Source organism: Dendropsophus ebraccatus, chromosome 3, assembly GCF_027789765.1.
Source record: "Dendropsophus ebraccatus isolate aDenEbr1 chromosome 3, aDenEbr1.pat, whole genome shotgun sequence".
Classification (NCBI taxonomy): domain Eukaryota; kingdom Metazoa; phylum Chordata; class Amphibia; order Anura; family Hylidae; genus Dendropsophus; species Dendropsophus ebraccatus.
The window spans coordinates 177,021,317-177,046,535 of NC_091456.1; the positions used below are offsets into that span (position 1 = coordinate 177,021,317).

The 25,219-nt window shown below is 45.4% G+C and overlaps 1 protein-coding gene across 2 annotated transcripts in view; it reads left to right on the top strand.

Moving 5' to 3' along the window:
- The first annotated feature begins 7,294 nt into the window (after positions 1 to 7,294).
- The window catches only part of LOC138787501 (3-ketoacyl-CoA thiolase, mitochondrial-like), a 37,319-nt gene continuing 19,394 nt past the window's right edge, over positions 7,295 to 25,219 (top strand). The window contains exon 1 of one of the 2 annotated variants that reach the window (XM_069964826.1): positions 7,295 to 7,581. The gene's annotated coding sequence lies outside the window, so the exon portion shown is untranslated. The remainder of the gene's footprint in view (positions 7,582 to 25,219) is intronic. The other variant, XM_069964825.1, reaches the window with a different exon arrangement.

Below are 25,219 nucleotides of genomic sequence, written 5' to 3' on the forward strand. Positions count from 1 at the left end.
AGTAGATCTATACTATACTGCTGGGAACCATCTCAGCACAGTCATGTTAATTGGTTCCATTTAATTTACTGAGGGGCAGATATATTACACTGCCTCTTATAGTCCTATTCTCTGTTGCCCATTGCAACCAATCACAGCTCGGCTTTCATCTTACCAGAACAAGCCGAGAAATTAAAGCTAAGCTGTGATTGGTTGCTGTGTATAATGTATAATGGTAACTTCACACGTACCAGATCCGCAGTGGATTTCACGCTGTGAGTTTGGGGGGCCTATACCCGCAGCTGAATTTTCATTCCGCTGTGGATATGTAACCCAGCCCCTTTAACCCCCTGCATCATGCTGCCTGCAGCCCCGGCCCGGAGCATACATAACCTGCTTGACGCTGTGGCTGTGAGGACAGCAAGACTACTGGCCAGCATATCATCCCCCAGCAGGCACAGAAGGGGAGTAGTAGTAGTCTAATGTGCTTGCTTCATGGTGGAATGTAAAAGGTTGTAGGAGTAAATATTGCTGCAAGACGTAGTGTCCCTGTATGGCCGTAGCATAGTCCGCTGTGCCATGGAGTTCCATTACAAGGGGTCAGCCAAATTAAAAACACAGCTTACATTGCAAAAGAGCACCACCCATGTCCTCAGGTTGTGTGTGGTATTGCAGTTCATTTCCATTAACTTGAATTGAACTGAGCTGCAAAACCCCACCCCCAAACTGAGGACAGGGCTGTTTCTGGAAGAAAGCGGCCATGTTTTCCTAAGCCTGGATAATACCTTTAAATTAGTGGAAATTGGCTTTAATTTTGCCACTGTAATGAATAGCACTCCCTGCTGTATGCCACTGTAATGAATAGCACTCCCTGCTGTATGCCACTGTAATGAATAGCACTCCCTGCTGTATGCCACTGTAATGAATAGCACTCCCTGCTGTATGCCACTGTAATGAATAGCACTCCCTGCTGTATGCCACTGTAATGAATAGCACTCCCTGCTGTATGCCACTGTAATGAATAGCACTCCCTGCTGTATGCCACTGTAATGAATAGCACTCCCTGCTGTATGCCACTGTAAACATTTGATTTACTGCTATATAGTTTAATTGCAGTGCTGTTACAGTACTGCAATGTGTAAACACAGCCACATGGTGGAGTCTATTGCGGAGTAGCTATCTGTATTACTGCATGCTACACTACTTACTGTGATCTTTAACAAGGAGAATTATAGCAGTCTAACATGCAGATCTAATATTTAGAACAGACAGTGCTGCAAAATTTAGGAGCCTTCGGCTGGCTTCACACTGCCTTAAAATCTTGGAAAAAAGCCAATAGAAGCGTTAATGGAGGTTTTTTTTTTTTTTTTTTTTCAAAAATGCCAGCGGACAGATGTTAAAGTGGTTGTACAGTTTAACCCCTTAGGGACCAAGACTATTTGAACCGTAATGACCAGGCTCATTTTTCAAAATCTGACCTGTCTCACTTTATGCGCTTATAGCTCAGTGATGCTTTAACGTATGCTAGCGATTCTGAGATTGTTTTTTCATAACATATGGTACTTTATGTTAGTGGCAAAATTTGGTCACTATCTTGTGTGTTTTTTATGAAAAACATCAAAATATCATGAAAAATTTGCACTTTACGAACGTTGAAATTCGTTGCTTCTAAAACAAGAAAGTCACATGACAAAAATTAGTTCGGATTAGTCACATTATCAATATGTCCTCTTTATTCTGGCTTCATTTCATAAACATATTTCCCTTTTTTAGGGTGTTACGGGGCTTAGAAATGTATCAGCAAATTATCACATTTCCATTAAATTTCCAAAACTGATATTTTTTAGGGACCAGTTCTTTTTTTAAGTTGATTTAGGAGGCTTGTATACTGGAAACCCCCATAAGTGACCCCATTTTGGAAACTAGACATTTAATCTAGGGGTATAATGAGCATTTTGACCCTACAGGGGCTTGAGGAAAGTATTCACAATTAGGCCAGAAAAAAATGTAAAATAGAAATTTTCCAATAATATATTTATTAAGATTAAAGTATCTTATTTTCATAATAAACATGCACCCCAAATTTTGTAATGCAGGTTCTCCTGAGTACAACGGTACCCCATATGTGGGCATAAACCACTGTGTGGGCACACAGACAGGCTCAGAAGGGAAGGAGTGCCTATTAGCATTTCCAGCTCAGATTTTGCTGAAGAAGTTTCTGAGCGCCAGGTGCGTTTGCAGAGCCCCTGTAATGTCTGCAGAATAGAACCCCCCCCCAAAAAAAGTCACCCCATTTAGGAAAGTACACCCCTCAAAGAATTCATCTTGGGGTGTGATGAGCATTTTGACCCCACAGGTATTGGAGGAAAGTATTCAAAACTAGACCGTAAAAATGAAAAAAATAGAGAAATTTCAAACTAAACAAACATGTTATTGGAAAAATTCTATTTCACTAGGAACAGGGGAGAAAAAGCACCCCAACATTTGTATCGGAGGTTCTCCTGAGCACAATGGTACCCCATATGTGGGCATAAACCACTGTATGGGCACACAGCCGGGCTCAGAAGGGAAGGAGTGTCATTTTAGTTACAGGCAATATGTGGGTGTTTACTGGCTATCTGAGGTGGCGACAGGCAATCTGGTGTGGTTATGGGCAGTCTGGAGTGGTAACGAGCAGTCTGTGCCAATCTGGGGTGGTCACGGTCAATCTGGGGTGGTTACGGGCAATCGGGTGGTTATGGGCAATCTGGGGGTGTTTACAGGCTATATGGGGTGGTTGTGGCAATCTGGGCGCGTTTACTGGCTATCTGGGGTGGTGATGGGCAATCTGGTGGTGTTCACTGGCTATCAGGGGTTGCGACGGGCAATCTGGGGTGGTTACAGGCAATTTGTCGTAGTTACAGGCAGTCTGTGGCAATCTGGGGTGGTTACGGCAATCTGTGATGGTTACCGGCTGTCTGGGGTGGTGACTGGTAAACTGGCGTGGTTACAGGTAATCTGGGGTGGTGATGGGCAATCTGGAGTGGTGACGGGTAAACTGGGGTGGTTACAGGTAATCCGGGGCACTTTACTTTGGTGACGGGTAAAAAAGTGCTGGCACCATTTGGAACAAGTGATCAGCGGTATATAGTATATACCACTAATCGCTTGTACTGGGCACTACACCGGGTGGTCCCCGATCATTGCCCCATGCTCTCTGCCACCTCAGGTGGTGGAGAGAATGGAGCTTTGATCATTTTTAGGAATCCATCACTGTGAACAGAGTCTGTTCACAGTGATTGCGGCAGCCATTGTGGATCAGATGGCCGTCCAAAGGGAGGGTCAGTGACCAGGTCACTAGGGTTAATTCTGGGGACAGGGGGAGGACATGTGGATTCACGGTGAGAAGAGATGAAAGCAATGTCCGTTACCGGTGGCCGACCGTTTTACTGGTAATAACGGCAATCGCCGGTGAGGGGACTGGCCGGGACTGAGCCCACACTCTGCCCCAACCCCTCAGCTACCTCTGATAGCTGAGAGGAGGGGGCTGCGGGCCTTACCGTCACCGCTGCACTATTCTGTGCCATCGCCATAAAGAGCAGCAGAATACAGCCCATTAGTGATCGCCGTAAAAATCTGTATCGACGGTCACTAATAACATAATACATGTATTCTCTGGGTCACTACGGTTACGGCGATACCACATTTGTGTAGTTTTTTTTTTTTTTAAACTATTACCACTTTGGCGCAATAGAAACTATCTTCCTAGCAAAACCCCACAAAAACTGTCACCACATTGCAAGATCCATAGTGTTCTTATCTTTTGCGCGACAGAGCTGGTTTTGGGCTTATTTTTTGCGGGAAGATCTGTAGTTTCTTTTGATACCAAGTGTTATATGTATATGACTTCTTGATCTCTTTTATGACAAATTTTCTAAAGTGCATTGATAAAATACAGCTATTCTGGTACTGGTTTTTTTTTGTGTGTGTTTTTTTTTTTTTTTTTTTTACAGCATTTGTCACGCGGTATAATTACTGATATAGTTTTATAGATTGGGTCATTACGGACGTGGCAATACCAAATATGTATAGGCTTTGTGTTTTTGATCAGTTTAATTTCACGTTTTATTGTGTATGGGGAATGTAATGCATTTTTATTATTGGGGGGGGGGGTTGTGTTTGGTGCACTTTTTTTCCCACTTGTACACTAGTGAACATTACTGTACACTATTGTACTACTAATCAGTGATCATTGATCACTGATACAATACACTGCACTACTGCTGTAATGCAGTGTATTATATGTGTCAGCTACTTGCTGACAGGCATCTGCTTGGCCATACCTGCTTGGCCATGGTGAGCCCGGGGGCCTTCATTAGGACCCCGGGATCACCATAGAGACCGTCGGTGGCCGGACTTCACCACAGGACCTCCGATCACGTGAGTATACCAGCAGCGCCGTCCGGGACCCGTTAAATGCCGCTGTCAAAGCATGACAGCGGCATTTAACAGGTTAAACTGCCCGGAGCGGAGAATCCTCCACTTTGGGCAGTTTCAGGGGGGGGGGGGGGGGTCACTAAGGGGTTTAGAAAAATAAAATAGAACACAACACAATAAAGTCTTTTATTAAAAAAAAAAAAAAAAACAACAACACCCCCACACCCCTTGTTGACCATTTTATAAAAAACAAACAAACAAAAAAAACGCTGGTCATGGACTAGATACCAATATCTGAAAAACAAAAAGGAGAGACACAAAAAAAAGGCAGGAGCAGAACACCCATCATTTTGACAGGTGTTCTGCTCCATGTATGCAGCATCTTTCCAGAAAGCTGCTTGAAGTCCGGTACCCAAGGGGTTAAGCAAGGATGTATCCCGCTTAACCTTTTAGGTGACATACTGAAAAATCTAGCCCCCAGGGGGTTAAGCTAGGATACTTTGCATCCCCAATTAACCGTTAGACTGATCTTACAGTGCACCTATAACAGCAGCGTAGGGGGGATTAAGTGCCCCCTTCCTTGCTGGGAGGGATGCAGTGCAGAATACAGGCACAGGGTACAAAAAGCAGCTCCCCTGTGCCTGCATCCTCATCTCACAGCCGCCGGGAGAAGTCATTGCTTTATCCCTTTCTCTTTGGGCCGCCTGTGAGCTGAAAGAGAAAGTATAAGTGCTGCACACCTATGCAGTGGCGTAGCGACCACGGTTGCAGCGGCCCGCGAGACCCCCCTTGCCACTGCTCTGCTGCCCTCCCACTCCCTCTTGTGACCGCAAGCAATATTTTGCTTGCGATCACAAGAGGCAGGGGCCCCCGGCTGTCTTGCGGCTCCCAGGAAGCTCTGTGTGCGCCGGGGGGGGGAAGTACTTCCAGCGCAGGGAGCATCGCGTTGGGAAAAAAAAACAGGTCCCGCGAAGCTCCGCCCCCGCTGCGCTAAGCCCCGCCCCCCGCTGGGGGAAGCCCGCCAGCGCGTGACCTGAGGGCTACAGAAATCATGCAGGTGAGTATAGATTTTTTTGTTTTTAAGGGGATGATGGGGGGTGTAGTGGTATGATGATGATGGAACAAGAGGATGATGGGGGTGTAGTGGTATGATGATGATGGAACAAGAGGATGATGGGGGATGTAGTGGTATGATGATGGAACAAGAGGATGATGGGGGATGTAGTGGTATGATGATGAAGAAACAAGAGGATGATGAGGGGTGTAGTGGTATGATGATGATGGAACAAGAGGTTGATGGGGGATGTAGTGGTATGATGATGGAACAAGAGGATGATGGGGGATGTAGTGGTATGATGATGAGGGAAAAAGAGGATGATGAGGGGTGTAGTGGTATGATGATGGAATAAGAGGATGATGGGGGATGTAGTGGTATGATGATGGAACAAGAGGATGATGGGGGATGTAGTGGTATGATGATGAAGGAACAAGAGGATGATGAGGGGTGTAGTGGTATGATGATGATGGAACAAGAGGATGATGGGGGATGTAGTGGTATGATGATGATGGAACAAGAGGATGATGGGGGATGTAGTGGTATGATGAAGGAACAAGAGGATGACGAGGGGTGTAGTGGTATGATGATGAAGGAACAAGAGGATAATGAGGGGTGTAGTGGTATGATGATGGAACAAGAGGATGATGGGGGGTGTAGTGGTATGATGATGAAAGGGCAGGAGGATGAAGGGGTAGTAATATTATGGTGGAGGTGGTTGTAGTATGATGATGGAGGAGCAGGAGGAGGGGACAACATGGGGGGCATCTGTAAGGGGGATAAAATGGGGGCCATCTATATGGTTGATAACATGGGGGCAATCTATATGGGGGATAACATGGGGGGCATCTATAATAGGGACAACACAGGGGGCTATCTGTAAGGGGGAAACATTGGGGGGCCATCTATAAGGTGGACTACACAGGGGGTGTATACAATAGGGGGATATGTACTATAAGGGTGATCACATAGTGTCAGGGCTACCCACTAAATGAGGGTGTAAAGGGGACAGTGCAGTGTGTATAGAGTTGAGGATGGTGTCAGTGTGAGGAGCCTAATATGTCTGTCTGGCAGATTCTGTGGATTCGTGGCTCGGAGAAGTTCTCATAATGGCCCAGGGCAGATGGAGAAGATGAAAAGGGAAGAACTCCGATCAGAGAAGACGTCCCCTGTGAGTCACCTGATATAACTACAATGTGATGTATATGGTGTATAGAGCCTGTGTAAAGTGCGTCCACCTCTGTATGACTGTATGAAGTGATATTGGTCTATGTACAGAGGATTTTATTCAGTAGCAGCGGTGGTGTTAGTCAGTATGTGGTAGTGTTAATCAGTAGCAGCGGTGGTGTTAGTCAGTATGTGGTGTTATTAGTCAGTATGTGGTAAGAGGGGGGCCCAAGTTAACCTCTTGCACCAGGGCCCAAGAGACATTAGCTACGCCCCTGCACCTATGGATCAGCCGCACTGCGCCGATTCCAGATCTTTTTACTGCATAAACTAATAAGCAGATCTGTTGTACTGGGCACAGGCCCAGTGGTGGGAGGAGCTATTGGAGCACTGAGCCCGCCCCCAGTACAACAGGAAGGGTTAAAGCAATGAATCCCTTCCTCTGCGGGCCGGCTGTGAGCTGAGGATGCAGCACAGGGAAGCTGCTTTCTGTGCCTGTATCCTGCACTGCATGGGGGGCGCTGTAATGTGATGCTGTAATGTGTGGTTCTCTTTAAGCTTTCTAATGGTAAGCCCATAGCAACCAATCACAGCTCAGCTTTCATGTTCCCAGAGCAAGGTGAGAAATGAAAGCTGAGCTTTGATTGGTTGCTATGGGTCTCTTGCTACAGCAGCACAATACATTTCCCTTAGTAGCCCATAGCAACCAATCACAGCTCCCCATTTACTTTACCAGGGCAAATAATATGTGAAAGCTGAGCTGTGATTGGTTACTATCTGGAAACAAGGACGCTGTGTGATAAATCTACTGAGACCCCACTGGGTGATTTGTCTGGGCAGCGTATACTCCTACAGCCAGTGGCAGAGAGAAGAGCTGGAGAAGGAGAGTGACCAGCAGGGGGCGCTCCTGTGTGCCGTCCACCATGGTTGTAGTTCCCCTTTCCTCCTCACCTCACACAATAACAGTGAGTACGGCTGAGCGGCCATCTTTGGTGGGGGCAGAGCTGACAGTACAGTGTAAGAGAGGTGGTGTATGGTGTTTATAGCCCCACATTATCATTATTACACACTTATACCCTTGGACGCCTTACTACAATGTATAGTGACATACAAAATTCTGGTCTATAATAAATTGCCCCTATGTCTATTTTCTTATAACAAGAAGAACAAATTTTTTTCCAAAAAAAAAAAACACATTTATTTAAGTTTTTAAATCGTTTGCTGTCGGCTGTAGGGATGTCCCTCGGAGCGTGCTGTGGTGGTGGCGGCGGGGAAGCCGCTGAGCACTTGCTTGGAGATGATGGCCAGGCATTTCCTCAGCTCCTCGGTACTGGTGAAGCATCGCAGGATCAGTCTGATGCTCTGTAGAAAGCCGATCAGCATCCTGCTGGTGGTGATAGTCCAGGACAATGTCGCACTCGCTGTGATTGCTTGCAGATCGCTGGTGCTGATGGTGGAAATCCACGTGATCCGCTCACCGGCAGTAGTCGTGGTGATCCAGGTGGCTGTGGTCATCCAGATCTCCAGGAAGCTGGTGAGGGTGGTGGTCCAGATGATCAGATCTCTTGTGCTGCAGATCCAGGTGATGAAATCACAGGCGGTGGTGATCACACTTACTCGCTCTACAGCAGCTGTGATCCAGGTCAGCAGGTCACTATTAGTGAAAGTTCAGCTCAGCAGGCAGCTGGTGGTGGATATCCAGCTAAGCAGGTCAGTGAAGGCGGTTGCTGCACTTTAGAGATGGCTGTTGATGGAAATGAGGTCACAGGTGGTCATATTCCAGTTGGGCAGGTCTCCAATGGTGTTGTTTGGACTCTGCATTTTGATGGTGCTGGATTTGCTATACTGCAGGTTGGTGGTTGTGGAATTGGGCCTCTGCAGGTTGGGCTGCTCTCTGATGTAACTGTTCAGCCACTGCAGGCCCCTGGTGATGTTGTCCCATCATTTTAAATTATTCGCTGTCGGCGGTAGGGATGTCCCTCGGAGCGTGCTGTGGTGGTGGTGGCGGGGAAGCCGCTGAGCACTTCCTTGGAGATGATGGCCAGGCATTTCCTTAGCTCCTCGGTGCTGTTGAAGCATCGCAGGATTATTCTGATGCTCCGAAGGAAGCCGATCAGCATCCTGCTGGTGGTATTAGTCCAGGATAATGCCTCACTCGCAGTTAGCAGCCAAGCACACCTGTTGCAGCGGCTGGTCACCCAAGTGAGAAGCTGGAGGGTTGTGGCAATCCACACCAGCTTCTCACTTATGCTGCTCAGGATGGCTTGTAGATCGCTGGTGGTGATGGCAGACATCCACCTTATCAGCTCACCGGTGGTAGTGGTGGTGATCCAGGTGGCTGTGGTCGTCCAGATCTCCAGGAAGCTGCTGCGGGTGAGGGTGGTGGTCCAGGCGATCAGGTCTCTGGTGCTGCAGATCCAGCTCATGTAATCACAGGTGGTGGTGATCACACTCACTCGCTCTACAGCAGCTGTGATCCAGGTCAGCAGGGCGCTATTACTGAAAGTCCAGCTTAGCAGGCGACTGGTAGTGGATGTCCAGCTGAGCACATCACTAACAGCAGTCAGCCAGCTAAGCAGGTCAGTGAAGGCGGTTGCTGCGCTCTGGACATGACTGGTGATGGGCATGAGGTCACAGTCGGCCAGGTCTCCAATGGTGGTGTTTGGACGCTGCAGGTTTCTGGTGTTGTGATTGGGCCTCTGCAGGTTGGGGGTGATCTTCCTGCTGGTCTGGTCTGTAATGGTACTGTTTGGCCACTGCAGGCCCGACGTGATATTGTCCCAGCTGAGCGGGTCGCTGATGGAATTGCCCCAGCTCAGCGGGTTGATGAAGGGTTCAATCATGCTGAGTGGTTGTCTGGTGGTAAGACAGCCCACCAGGATTGGAACCAAATAGCAAAGGAGGTTGCCAAAAATGGCAAGCTCCCTCTCAATCCTCTCCTCTCTCTCCATGGATTGACGAAAATCAGAAGCACTAGAAATAACTGTCAGTATACACAGGCAGAAAGCAAGGTAGTACAAACAGTGTAATCGCTAGTGAGTCCCTAAGAACAGAGAGTCTGGGGCTCTGCACCTTCTTTTATAGGGCCCTGGGATGACATCACCAACTGTGTCACTTACGTGATGTCACTGCTTGTCGTAGTGATGTCATGAGCATGCCCAGACATGTTGTCAGGTTGTCATGATGGAAGTTGTTTCAGGTTGGAGGACATTGCACTGCGGTCTATTAGCCATGTCACCCACTATACAATGTCAGATGTGTATTACACAGAGCAGGAGTCCCGGAGGCAGGAGAGGGAGCATGGGGCTCCTGCCAGCAGTCTGTTCAGTTGCTGATACAACTGAGTAGGGAGAGAGAGCAGCCTGGTCTCCATGGCGACCGCTGCAACCCCTATAGCTACGTCACTGGGCATTTGATTACAGGTGGCAGAAGTAATTGGATGCAGCCCTAGACCATAGGTTGTATATATGTTTTCCAGGACTCCCTAGGGCTACATCCAACTTCTTCAGCCTCTGGTAATCAGATGCCGAATGATGGGACCCGAGCACACTCCAGCGGTGCCCATCTCTACTGACCACATAAGCTGGCTGCACTTAATTCGTGATCAGGAGACTTGTGTTCTTGGAATTGGTGGTGGTCCTAGTGGTCTGACTCCTACCCATCCGCTTTTGACTCTTGATGTTGAGGATACACCTGTATTTTTGCTCAGTATTTCTGGACAGTGTTTTGCAACGAAAACCAGGAGTGAATTGAAAACACAGAAAGGATCTGTTCACACACTGCTGAAATTGAGTGAATGGCCGCCATTTAATGGCAGATAACGGACGTTTTTTTTTAAAAAAAAAACACAACTTTTTTTGTCATTAATTGGTGGCCGTCCACTCAATTTCAGCAGTGTGTGAACAGAGCCTTTCTGTGTTTTCAATTCACTCCTGGTTTTGGTTGCAAAATACTGTCCTGTGTGGGAATATAACCATAACATGGATACGTAAGTGATCCCAACCTAGAGCTCCGCAGAGGTTGCAAAACTACCCACAATATCCAAACAGCCTTCTAAATTTACTTTTATAAAAAAATCTCCAGTCTTCCACTACTTATCAGCTGCTGTATGCCCTACAGGAAGTGGTGTTTTTTTTTCCCAGTCTGACACAGTGCTCTCTACTGCCACCTCTGTCCATGTCAGGAACTGTCTAGATCAGCAGCAAGTCTCTATAGGAAACCTTTCCTGCTCTCCAAACTGGAAAGAAAACACCACTTCCTGCAGGACATACAGCAGCTGATAAGTACTGGAAGACTGGAGATTTTTTTAGTAGAAGTAAATTACAAATCTCTGGCACTTGCTGGGACCAGTGGATAGCAAAAGATTTTTTCTTTTTTTTTTGTTTGTGTGTGTGTGTGTGTGTGTGTGTGTGTGGGGGGGGGGGTAAACTATCCCTTTAAAGCGGTTGTCCTACCTCCTTGTGAGATTGGTCCCCTAAGGTGGAGATGGGGAACCTTCAGCCCTCCAGCTGTTGCACAACTACAATTCCCATCATGCCTAAAGAGCCAAAGCCAGGCATGATGGGATTTGTAGTCATGCAACAGCTGGAGGGGGGGGGGGGGTCTGACTGCTGAGACGCTACCGATCCCAAGACATGATGTGGATTTAGGTCCTGAAGTAGGAAACTCCATCTGAGTTGCTGTGTGTCACATCATGTCCTACACGCATTAGTGACATGTCTATAGAGCAGGATCACACACCATACAGTAATGCCAGGCCTTGTATTATTGCCCCTTTGGCTCTTTCAGCCTCCATATAAAAAGACTGTAATGCACAGACAGCTGTAATAGCCAACATCCCATCTTCACCTGTTATCAAAGAAGATTCTCAGACTTAATTGTCCGTTAAATTCTATATATTTTATTGCATGATTATTACATGAAGCCATACCTCCTAAGTGTCCCTCTTTTGGAGGGACCAGGGATGCACGATGCACCGAAATATCGATACTACTATCGATATTTCAGGGGAAAAAACGGTTTGTTACCAGGATTTCCTGGTATAGATACTTTGTTAATCTGCGTAATAGAGCAGCTTAACATAAAGTATAGCGCAGAGAACACGACAGGCGGCTATCTGAGCGCCGGCCATATTCTCTCTGTCGCCCCCTGGTGTCACCTCCTCCACCCGGCACTGTCCGCTCCCAGAGTCACCCTCTCATCGTGGGGTGAACATGGACCTTCGCAGGCTGCGGTGCTTGATTCCATCTGTGTAGCTAAGTACAAATTTATCCACTGTTATGGGGTTATTTTCCTGTTTTTTGTCACCATATCGAGTACCAGCTAATTATCTTTATCATTACACATTTCCATCCCAAAAGGTCCATATGTATTTTTTGTGATGAGAGAACATCCCTCACAGCAGGAATTTGTTTAAGCACATCCTGTGGAGTGCTACTTGTGTTCCCTGATGAATCCGTCCATAATTGGGACGGTTGAAACGCGTCGGAACGAGCACAGCGTATGAACGCATGTGCTGTATAGAAACGAGCACAGCCTATGATCTGGGTGCTGTGCACATACAACTATATCCTTTGCTGTTTGTTTTTATAGGTGTTATTGGGTTTACACTGTTTTTTTCACTCTTTTCTGTCTTCTGTGTTCCTTGTTTCCTTCTGGGCACGTGCAATAAGGAAGGGACTGTCATCGTGGTTGGGGCCACCCTATTAAGGAGGTGGGTTCCCCAAAAGGCAGGGCAAGAAGTTATTAGGGCTAAGAGTAGGGTGCACTACCACTCTTTTCCTTTTCTTTCCCGTACTCTTAGTATATATACTTTGATACCTGGCCTACAGTCTCAAATTATCTATTATCGTCCCTTTGGGGACTAGGGATTTTCTCCCTGATGTGCATATTTGTCCTTTAGGTTACTTCACTGTATATAGAGCACATTAGTGGATGTTTTTTGGTTATCTATGTGGACCTGTCTTGTATTTTTTAATGCATAATTAAAAGTTAAGTATTAGTCAGTCCTAAGTGGTCTATGTATGCCGGTGATTACAATTCCCATCATGCCTAAAGAGCCAAAGCCAGGCATGATGGGATTTGTAGTCATGCAACAGCTGGAGGGGGGGGGGGGGGGGGGGGGTCTGACTGCTGAGACGCTACCGATCCCAAGACATGATGTGGATTTAGGTCCTGAAGTAGGAAACTCCATCTGAGTTGCTGTGTGTCACATCATGTCCTACACGCATTAGTGACATGTCTATAGAGCAGGATCACACACCATACAGTAATGCCAGGCCTTGTATTATTGCCCCTTTGGCTCTTTCAGCCTCCATATAAAAAGACTGTAATGCACAGACAGCTGTAATAGCCAACATCCCATCTTCACCTGTTATCAAAGAAGATTCTCAGACTTAATTGTCCGTTAAATTCTATATATTTTATTGCATGATTATTACATGAAGCCATACCTCCTAAGTGTCCCTCTTTTGGAGGGACCAGGGATGCACGATGCACCGAAATATCGATACTACTATCGATATTTCAGGGGAAAAAACGGTTCGTTACCAGGATTTCCTGGTATAGATACTTTGTTAATCTGCGTAATAGAGCAGCTTAACATAAAGTATAGCGCAGAGAACACGACAGGCGGCTATCTGAGCGCCGGCCATATTCTCTCTGTCGCCCCCTGGTGTCACCTCCTCCACCCGGCACTGTCCGCTCCCAGAGTCGGCAGGTCGGAATTTTTCGATCTGGAGAGAGGGATCCTGAGAAGCTGAGCGCACACACACCCTGGAGAACATGAGGACTAGGATGAGTGGAGAGCCGGGGAGCAGTGCGGGCCCAGTTATCAGTGGCAGCAGGAGAGAGACGGAGCGCACACAGGAGGCATAGAGAGACGGAGCGCACACACAGGAGGTATAGAGAGATGGAGCGCACACACAGGAGGCATAGAGAGACGGAGCGCACACAGGAGGCATAGAGAGACGGAGCGCACACAGGAGGCATAGAGAGACGGAGCGCACACAGGAGGCATAGAGAGACGGAGCACACACAGGAGGCATAGAGAGACGGAGCGCACACACAGGAGGCACAGAGAGACGGAGCGCACACACAGGAGGTACAGCGAGACGGAGCACACACAGAAGGCATAGAGAGACGGAGCGCACACACAGGAGGTACAGCGAGACGGAGCGCACACACAGGAGGCATAGAGAGACAGAACACACATACTGGAGGCACAGAGAGACGGAGCGCACACAGAGGAGGCACAGAGAGACGGAACGCACACAGAGGAGGCACAGAGAGACGGAGCGCACACACAGGAGGCACACAGAGACGGAGCGCGCACACAGGAGGCACAGAGAGACGGAGCGCACACAGAGGAGGCATAGAGAGACGGAGCGCACACAGAGGAGGCATAGAGAGACGGAGCGCACACACAGGAGGCATAGAGAGACTGAGCACGCACACAGAGGAGGCATAGAGAGACGGAGCGCACACTCAGGAGGCACAGAGAGACTGAGCGCGCACACAGGAGGCACAGAGAGACGGAGCACGCACACAAGAGAGATAGAGAGACGGAGCGCGCACACAGGAGGCATACATGACTCGAGAGGAAACCAGGGGGGAGACACTGCCTCCACTGCCCCTGAATTGCTCCACACAGAAGTTACAGGGCACCAGCAGTCAGCAAGGGGTTAACCAGTGTGGTGCCGGATAACATTGCGGTTGCAGGGAGCTGTCAGTGTGCTTGGCCCTGTATACATTGTGCAGGGTGTGCAGCCACTCTGGGAGGAGGAGAACGAGGAGAGCGGCTGAAAGTTACTACACCATAGACAGTGGCTGCATGACCTGCCGGGAGAGGAGGGTGCTGATCTTATAGGGAAGGTCACAGCAGCACAGAGGATGTCAGGAGAGGAGGATGCTGATCTTATAGGGGAGGTCACAGCAGCACAGAGGATGTCAGCAGAGGAGGGTGTTGATCTTATAGGGGAGGTCACAGCAGCACAGAGGATATCAGGAGAGGAGGGTGCTGATCTTATAGGGGGGGTCACAGGGTCATAGCAGCACAGAGGATGTTAGGAGAAGAGGGTGCTGATCTTATAGGAGAGGTCCCAGCTGTACCGAGGATGTCAGGAGAGGAGGGTGCTGATCTTGTAGAGGGGGCACAGCAGCAAAAAGGATGTCAGAAGAGGAAGGTGCTGATCTTATAGGGGAGGTCACAGCAACACAGAGAATGTCAGGAGAGGAGGGTGCTGATCTTATAGGAAAGGTCACAGCAGCACAGAGGATGTCAGGAGAGGAGGGTGCTCGTCCTATTGGGAAGGTCCCCGCAGCACAGAGGATGTCAGGAGTAGAGGGTGCTGTTCTTATAGGGGAGGTTACAGAGTCCCAGCAGCACAGAGAATGTTAGGAGAGGAGGGTGTTGATCTTATAGGAGAGGTCACAGCAGCACAGAGAATGTCAGGAGAGGAGCGTGCTGATCTTAAAGAAGTCCGGTAGTGCGGACGGAACGCGTGGGGCTCTTCCTATTGACACCCCGTTGTGTCACTGTTCATTTCTTGGTTAGGTGGTAACTATCTATTGTTTGGGTATCACTGTATTATCTGCCTATTCATCTTATTGTTGCTTGTATTAGTTTTGATATTCTATTTTTTATGGCAATATATATATTTTTTCACTTTTGAAGGGTTATTTACCTTCTTTATTTTGAACAGGACACATTATAATCCTTGTACGGGGTGTCAAGGTGGATGACACCTTACGTGGTGTCTCCATGTTTGGTGTGCTTTTTAAGTGTTTTTAATCTTTTTGGATCTATAAGTATTATTTATATCTCTTTTTTGTACCTGTGGAATAAAGTACTGTTATTTTTGAGTTTACTTTATGACTTGTGGTGTGCTTACTTACTATATGGCATATACCTTTCTTTGCTTCTTCTGGTATATAGGTTTTCTATATGCCTATTGTTAGCACCCAACCTTATTAATTGTTTTGGCTGTGCATGCCCCCCATTTGTTGTTTTCTTGATTAGATTGTTTAGTAGTCCTACCGATTTCTTTTGGTGATTTTAGGACTGACTTTTCTGGTGGCATAGCACGCCGTTATATATTATTATTTGTTGTATACTTTTCTGATTTGTGTGTAGTCATAGTTGTAGATGGCGTTGGATTTGGAGGCGAGGGAGGCGCTATGGAGTAGCCAAATTGGCAATGTATTTAATTCCGTGGATGTGAATCCGGTTGTGACGGGTTTTAAGGCTGTTTCGGATGAATTGACTAATTTACATAAATCTTACATTAAAACATGGTGGAATCTGAAAAGTTTGGAAGAATATGTCAGAACGGAGGTGGTACCCAGGGGTTTACGGGTGAAAATATTCCCCGCCTGGGAAGTGGATAGTGGATTCAAGAGTAAATGGGAGAAGGGTCTTTTGCGATGTTCTTCTATCATCATTAATATGCTGATTGAACATGACCAACAGCTGTTGGTAAAAATTAAAGCAGATATTTGTAAATGTGAGACACGGTTGGCAGATTTTGATTCAGCTTCCGTGGTACAACCCTTTCGGGTTAAATTGAAGGAGACCTTGGATGGTTATGAAAAAGAAATTATGGCTGGCAAGAAACAGAAATTTCAAAGGGACAAGAAAGACTTTGATGCTGGCAGTGCGTTTAAATGGAAACATGTAGGCAATATGCGGGGTATGGTCAAAACAAAATCCCCCCACAAAGTCACGAGTGACATGGAAACACAATCGAGTGATTTTTTATCAACCGACAACAGCGACACAGAAGGAGGGTCCGGAGGGGCAAAGGCAAATCCTCAAAAAAATTACCGCAAACGCAGCCCCAAACACAGGGACAAGTCTCCGGTCCGCAATTACAGCAGGAGACGCATGTAGAGGAGGAATCGGGACAAGGAGTTGAGGACACCTCTGATTTGGAACTGAATATCATTAATTTATCTACCTATCCTCTCACAGATATTGAGCAGTCAGTATTAAAAAGAGGCCTCAGCTTTGCCCCTATGCAACGACTTGATAAATTCACATTGATTAAAGACCTTTATCTTTTTTGCAGGCAATTGTCCTTTAAGCTGATGTATGATGTGCCTTCTACAACTGAACTCCTACCTGAAGATGAACGGATGGTCTTTCGGGACCTATTGGATTTATTACAGGAAAATGAAGAACATACAGGTAGGAGAAAATTTACTCTTCGACTACCCTCTCAGGCTACCCCCTCTTTCAGATTATTCCCGTGTATACAGATCTTTTTTGAAACTGTCCTGAGGGATATTCACACTTTGAAATTAGACCCCAATAAATGTGAAAACCTCACTAGGCAAGAAAGGAAGGCCATCCGGACCCTTAAAGACAATACCAACTTTATCATCAAGGAAGCTGATAAGGGGGGCAATATAGTTTTGTGGCCTATAGAACTATATCTTAAGGAGGCTGGTAGGCAATTGGGTAATAGAATTTATTATTCTCCTTTACCATCAGACCCAACAATGGTATTCAAGAAAAAATTGGATCGTCTTTTGGACCATGCACTCCAGACCCACGTCATTACCAAAAGGGAACATAAATATTTGGTTGTTGACAAACCTGTGATTCCAACTTTTTACCTCCTACCAAAGGTACACAAGTCCACCCTAGAACCACCGGGGAGGCCCATTGTTTCGGGCATTGGGGGCTTGTGTGAAGGCATCTCTACTTATCTTGACTTCTTTTTGCAGCCACATGTGCTACGTCTACCATCTTACACACGCGACTCTATGCATCTAATAGAACAACTTGAGGACTTTGAAGTACCAGAGGGGACCCTACTGGTGACTTTGGATGTCGAGTCCCTCTATACTAATATAGAGCATGGATTGGGGGTAAGAGCTGTGGCGTACTTTCTTTCTGAGGATGATGATAATGTGGAACATAATACCTTTCTATTGGATCTCTTGAACTTCGTGCTAAATCAGAATTATTTTATTTTTAATGGCACATTTTACAGGCAGATGTCTGGGACCGCGATGGGGGCGCGTTGTGCCCCCTCCTACGCCAACCTCTTTATGGGGTGGTGGGAGGGGGCACACGTATACCCCCTTGAGCGGTTTCAGCGTTATGTGCTGAAATGGTGTCGTTTTATTGATGACATCATGATGTTATGGACAGGCACCAAAGAAGAATGTGAGATGTTTTTGGGAATGTTGAATTCCAATAATTTTAACATCACTCTTACCTCACATATCTCACAGGAATCAGCGGAGTTCTTGGATCTAAAGTTACGGTTGATTGATGGGAAAATTCACACTACCCTCTTCAGGAAAAAGACTGCAACAAACAGCCTTTTACATTTTCATAGTTTTCATCCTGACCACCTGAAACGGGGTATACCAGTAGGCCAATTCTATCGTGTGAGACGAAATTGTAGCCTGGACTTGGATTTCAAGAAGGAGGCTGGTGATCTCACTCGTAGGTTTAGGGCGAGAGGCTATCCACGTAAGACAATCTCTCAAGCCTTCCAACGGGCAAAGCATGCGGAGAGAAACCAACTTCTCACCCCCAGGATACGTCATAACGATGGCAAAGTAAGGCTGGTTACTAATTTTAACAACCAATGGCAAGATGTGTATAACATCATGAAAAAGAACTGGAACATTCTACTAACAGACTCCCGACTCTCCTCGTACGTCACTACTAAACCATCACTCACTGCACGCCGGGCTCGGAATCTTAAAGACATTCTCACAGAAAGTCATTTTTCTACTCCAACGGTTCCGTTGAATAGAGGAGTGAAACAACATGGATCGTTTGCCTGCGGCAGTTGTAATATATGCCGACATATGACCCCGACAAAAACTTTCATTAACCTTCTTGATGGTAAGAGATTCCCAATAAGAAGCTTCATTAATTGCCGCAGCAGAAATGTAATTTACGCTCTCATTTGTCCTTGCCATCAAATATATGTAGGACAGACCACGCAGGAGTTGCGCAAAAGGACACAACAGCATCTGTTCAATATTAGGCGAGCCATGAGTACGGTCCATACCACATTGGATTTGACCTCGGTAGCAGCACACTTTAAGGAATATCATGGTGGTAAGTATGACCATTTGGAGGTGGTGGGTTTGGAGAGGATTAGAACTGGTATAAGGGGAGGCGATGTGGTTAAAAAATTACTAAGAGCAGAGTCTAGATGGATTTATGAGCTGGGCTGTTTGGAACCTAGGGGTTTGAATGAAGAGTTGCTATATACTGGCTTTTACAAGTAATAATTCTTCTTCAATAGTTTATATTTTTTATGTTTTTCATTTCTGATTTTCTTATTTTAATTTCCATATTTATATTTTTCTTTATTTTTTAATATATTTTTATATATATATATATATATATATATTCTTTTCTTTTTATGTCAATATATGTTTGCCGCTGGTACTTTACGGGCTTTTGCACTATATATTTTTGTTTGTTTGTTTGCTTCACTACATGTACTTACACATATACTCACATATCCTTTTCCTTCATAATCACACATTCATATCATTCTTACACCCATACTATGCCTACATTATACACTCCTTACTTATTTACACTTATACACTTCCCCCTTTTTTTTTTTTTTTTTTTTTTTTTCCTCTTATCCTACTTAAAACTAATAATTATCATCTTTGCACGTTTTTCTTTTAGATACACTGTATCATTGGCCGTCATATATATACTTTTTTGTGTATTAAACTTTCCCTGCCCCTATCTACAAGACCCATTGACCTCTGTTTACCACATCTCCTCCATCCCTTTTGTGTGAGATCTGCCACCTCCATAGGACTTCTTATGCCTCATTGCAGTTGGAGTCTTTATTGTCTGTATTGGGATACGGTCATCTGTCATTTCATCAGGACTGCAACATTGGGCCCTCCTCTCTACATCTATAAAGAGATCTTTTACATTGGAATGGATTTTCTCTGAAGGACTGCAACATTGGGCCCTCCTCTCTAAATCTACAAAGAGACCTTTTTACATTGGAATGGATTTTTTCTGAAGAATTGTATATATCTGCTTATTGGACATATCTGTGTGGCAATGATACGCCGCTGGCGTCCCTTTTCCATTGCCGTTTGACTGTGACTGCTTACACCTTTATATATTTGTACATTTCTTTTTTGTTTTTGTAAATATATATGTTCTCCTTTGTCATTACTAATTTATTATTCAGACTACTTTTGTGCCGATTTATTATTTTTTCGGCACATCATGCGGATTGGCTCCTTGTGCCGGGCTCTGAGTTTGTGTGTCTAGTGTTCTTATACTCTTTAGTACTTTTATGGGACTTATTACAATTATCTTGGTATATATGGTCTTTGATAATCATGTTGCGGACATCTCACTAATCATTGGTTATATCTTTGGCGCATGCGTATCTATTATAATGGTGAAAAAAAATTTTTTTTAATCTATGAAGGGGTTGTGCACGTGCATATTTATGTGTTGGTATGTATGTGTGTGTGTATATGTGTATATGTTTGTACATGTTTCATTATTTATGATTATGTATTTATGTACTTTCCTTATAATATTATTTTTCTGCACATGTGCAATGATATATATATTGCCAATATTGGAAATTTTTTTTATTATATGGGTCTCCAGTTTTTATGGGACTTATTATAATTATTTTTGGTATATATGGTTTTCGAAAATCATGTTGGGGACATCTTATTAATCATTGACAGCATCTTTTGCGCTTGCATGTTTATTATAGTTCATTATTTATGATTAAGCATTCAGGTATTCCTTACTATACATATATCACCAATTTGTTTTTCCCTTGCACTGTTCATTTGGGGGGCGTGTTTAGTGTTCTTTTATTTTTTGGTATTTTTATGGGACTTATTACAATTATCCCGGTATATATGGTTTTTGACAAATCATGTTGTGGACATCTTACTAATCATTGGCAATATCTTTGGCGCATGCGTATTTATTATAATGTTGTATTTTTAATCTATGAAGGGGTTGTGCACGTGCATATTTATGTGTTGGTATATGTATATGTGTGTGTGTATATGTGTATATGTTTGCACATGTTTCATTATTTATGATTATGTATTTAGGTACTTTCCTTATAATATTATTTTTCTGCACATATGCAATGATATATATATATATATATATATATATATATATATATATATATATATATATATGATTTATATGGGTCTCCAGTTTTTATGGGACTTATTATAATTATTTTTGGTATATATGGTTTTTGATAATCATGTTGGGGACATCTTATTAATTATTGGCAGCATTTTTTGCGCTTGCATGTTTATTATAGTTCAAAATTTTTTTTGATTAGGCATTCAGGTATTCCTTATTATACATATATCACCAATTTGCTCTTCCTTGCACTGTTCATTTGGGGGTTGCACGATATATTATATTTGTAGCACAGTATGGTGTTTGCATATACTCCTTGATTATTTTAACTATGGCCACGCATGCGCATTGCGATGTATTGGTTTATATAACTGCTTATGGCTATCAGTTATACATTGTACACATGACCGCTACAAGTAGATCTACTTCTGTTGAGTTATTATATATATTTTCCTTATTTTCTATTCAGCGGTGAATACATGCGGTCATGTGATGTATCGTGATCATGTGACCGTATGACGTAGGGTTACTTGCGGTCATGTGGTATACTGCTATCATGTGACCGTATGACGCACAGTGCATTTTGGACATGCGTACTACTGATACTAGGGACGCCGGTGGCGCCATCTTGGAGCTAGGGTACATGGAGCCAATCACTCACACAGGTACTGATTAAACTTATTGTGTTCAGATTTAGCTTTGATGAATTACCATATAAATATAGATCCCTTGTTATGTATCATTACCCCTGAGGAAGTCCGGTAGTGCGGACGGAACGCGTGGGGCTCTTCCTATTGACACCCCGTTGTGTCACTGTTCATTTCTTGGTTAGGTGGTAACTATCTATTGTTTGGGTATCACTGTATTATCTGCCTATTCATCTTATTGTTGCTTGTATTAGTTTTGATATTCTATTTTTTATGGCAATATATATATTTTTTCACTTTTGAAGGGTTATTTACCTTCTTTATTTTGAACAGGACACATTATAATCCTTGTACGGGGTGTCAAGGTGGATGACACCTTACGTGGTGTCTCCATGTTTGGTGTGCTTTTTAAGTGTTTTTAATCTTTTTGGATCTATAAGTATTATTTATATCTCTTTTTTGTACCTGTGGAATAAAGTACTGTTATTTTTGAGTTTACTTTATGACTTGTGGTGTGCTTACTTACTATATGGCATATACCTTTCTTTGCTTCTTCTGATCTTAAAGGAGAAATCACAGGGTCCCAGCAGCACAGAGGATGTCAGGAGAGAAGTGGGCTGATCTTATAGGGGAGTTCCCAGCAGTACAGAGGATGTCGGGAGAGGAGGGTGCTGATCTTATAGGGGAGGTCCCAGTAGCACAGAGGATGTCAGGAAAGGAGGGTGCTAATCTTATTGGGGAGGTCCCAGGGTCCCAGCAGCACAGATGATGTCAGGAGAGGAGGGTGCTCATCATATAGAGGAGGTCACAGGAGCACAGAGTATGTTAGGAGAGGAGGGTGCTGATCTTATAGGAGAGGTCACAGCAGCACAGAGGATGTCAGGAGAGGAGGGTACTGATCTTATAGGGGAGGTCACAGGGTCACAGCAGCACAGAGCATGGCTGGAGAGGAGGGTTCTGATCCTATAGGAGAGGTCATAGGGTCCCAGCAGCACAGAGGATGTCAATAGAGGAGGGTGCTGATCTTATAGGGGTGGTCCCAGCAGCACAGAGGACGCCAGGAGAGGAGTGTGATGATCTTATCCGGGAGGTCACAGGTAACAGCAGCAGAGAGGATGTCAGGGGAGGAGGGTGCTGATCTTATAGGGGAGGTCACAGCAGTGCAGAGCATGTCAGGAGAGGAGGGTGCTGATCTTATAGGATAGGTCACAGCAGTGCAGAGGATGTCAGGAGAGGAGGGTTCTAATCTTAAAGTGGAGGTCACAGGGTCCCAGCAGCACAGAGGATGTCAGGAAAGGATGGTGCTGATCTTATTGGAGAGGTCACAGCAGCACAGAGGATGTCAGGAAAGGAGGGTGCTGATCTTATTGGAGAGGTCACAGCAGCACAGAAGATGTCAGGAGAGGAGTGTGCTGATCTTATAGGAGAGGTCCAAGCAGCACAGAGGATGTCAGGAAAGGAGTGTGCTGATCTTATAGGAGAGGTCCAAGCAGCACAGAGGATGTCAGGAAAGGAGTGTGCTGATCTTATAGGAGAAGTCCCAGCAGCACAGAGGATATCAGGGGAGGAGGGTGCTGATCTTATAGGGGAAGTCGCAGTGTCCCAGCAGCACAGAGGATGTCAGGAGAGGAGCTTGCTGATCTTATAGGAGAGGTCACAGCAGCACAGAGGGTGTCAGGAGAGGAGGGTTCTGATCTTATAGGAGAGTTCACAGGGTCCCAGCAGCACAGAGAATGTCAGAAGTGGAGGGTTCTGACATTATAGGGGAGGTCACGGGGTCTCAGCAGCACAGAGGATGTCAGGAAAGGAGTGTGCTGATCTTATAGGGGAAGTAACAGCAGCACAGAGGATGTCAGGAGAGGATTGTACTGATCTTATAGGGGAGGTCACAGTAGCACAGAGGATGTCAGGAGAGGAGGGTGCTGATTGCGGGTGCAGGGAGCTGTCAGTGTGCTGGGCGCTGTACACATTGGGCGCTGCTACTCTGGGAGGAGGAGAAAGAGGAGAGCGGCCGATAAATACTAAACTTTAGACAGTGGCTGCATGGCCTGCCGGGAGAGGAGGGTGCTGTCATTCCGTGTGGCTGCAGCCATGGCAACGTGCACAGTGTGGTGATGTCAGGACTACAAGTCTCAAGAACCCTGCTGCTGAGAGTTGTTGTTATATTGGATGGCTGCTGCTGCACCACTGCAACTCCCAGCATACCTCGTTGGGCACTACTACAACCCCCAGCATACCTTCTTGTGGACTACAACTCCCAACATACCTCCTTGTGCACTACAACTCCCCATATTCCTTCTTTTGCACTACAACCCCCAGCATACCTCCTTGTGCACAAGGAAATATGCTGGGAGTTGTAGTGCTTAAGGAGGTATGTTTGGAGTTGCAGTTCTGCCGCAGTAGCCTCCCAATACAACAACTCCCAGCATACCTCATTGTGCACTACAACTCCCAGCATTATATTTGTATTTTTTTTAAGGTTTCGAACTGGTATCGAGTATCCAAATAAGAAAGCTGGTATCGGTATCGAACTCAAAATTCTGGTATCGTGACATTACTGCTGTATATACCATATTCTATCTATCTCATGTCAATCTATCATCCCATATCTGTGTGTATATATACACTCACCGGCCACTTTATTAGGTACACCATGCTAGTAACTAGTTGGACCCCCTTTTGCCTTCAGAACTGCCTCACTTCTTCGTGGCATAGATACAACAAGGTGCTGGAAGCTTCCTCAGAGATTTTGGTCCATATTGACATGATGGCATCACACAGTTGCCTCAGATTTGTCGGCTGCACATCCATGATGCGAATCTCCCGTTCCACCACATCCCAAAGATGCTCTATTGGATTGAGATCTGGTGACTGTGGAGGCCATTGGAGTACAGTGACCTCATTGTCATCTTCAAGAAACCAGTCTGAGATGATTCTAGCTTTATGACATGGCGCATTATCCTGCTGAAAGTAGCCATCAGATGTTGGGTACATTGTGGTCATAAAGGGATGGACATGGTCAGCAACAATACTCAGGTAGGCTGTGGCGTTGCAACGATGCTCAATTGGTACCAAGTGGCCCAAAGAGTGCCAAGAAAATATTCCCCACACCATGACACCACCACCACCAGCCTGAACCGTTGATACAAGGCAGGATGGATCCATGCTTTCATGTTGTTGACGCCAAATTCTGACCCTACCATCCGAATGTCGCAGCAGAAATCGAGACTTATCAGACCAGGCAACGTTTTTCCAATCTTCTATTGTCCAATTTCGATGAGCTTGTGCAAATTGTAGCCTCAGTTTCCTGTTCTTAGCTGAAAGGAGTGGCACCCGGTGTGGTCTTCTGCTGCTGTAGCCCATCTGCCTCAAAGTTCCATGTACTGTGCGTTTAGAGATGCTCTTCTGCCTACCTTGGTTGTAACGGTTGGCTATTTGAGTCACTGTTGCCTTTCTATCAGCTCGAACTAGTCTGCCCATTCTCCTCTGACCTCTGGCATCAACAAGGCATTTCCGCCCACAGAACTGCCGCTCACTGGATGTTTTTTCTTTTTCGGACCATTCTCTATAAACCCTAGAGATGGTTGTGCGTGAAAATCCCAGTAGATCAGCAGTTTCTGAAATACTCAGACCAGCCCTTCTGGCACCAACAACCATGCCACGTTCAAAGGCCCTCAAATCACCTTTCTTCCCCATACTGATGCTCGGTTTGAACTGCAGGAGATTGTCTTGACCATGTCTACATGCCTAAGGGCCCTTTTACACGGAAAGATTATCTGACAGATTATCTGTCAAAGATTTGAAGCCAAAACC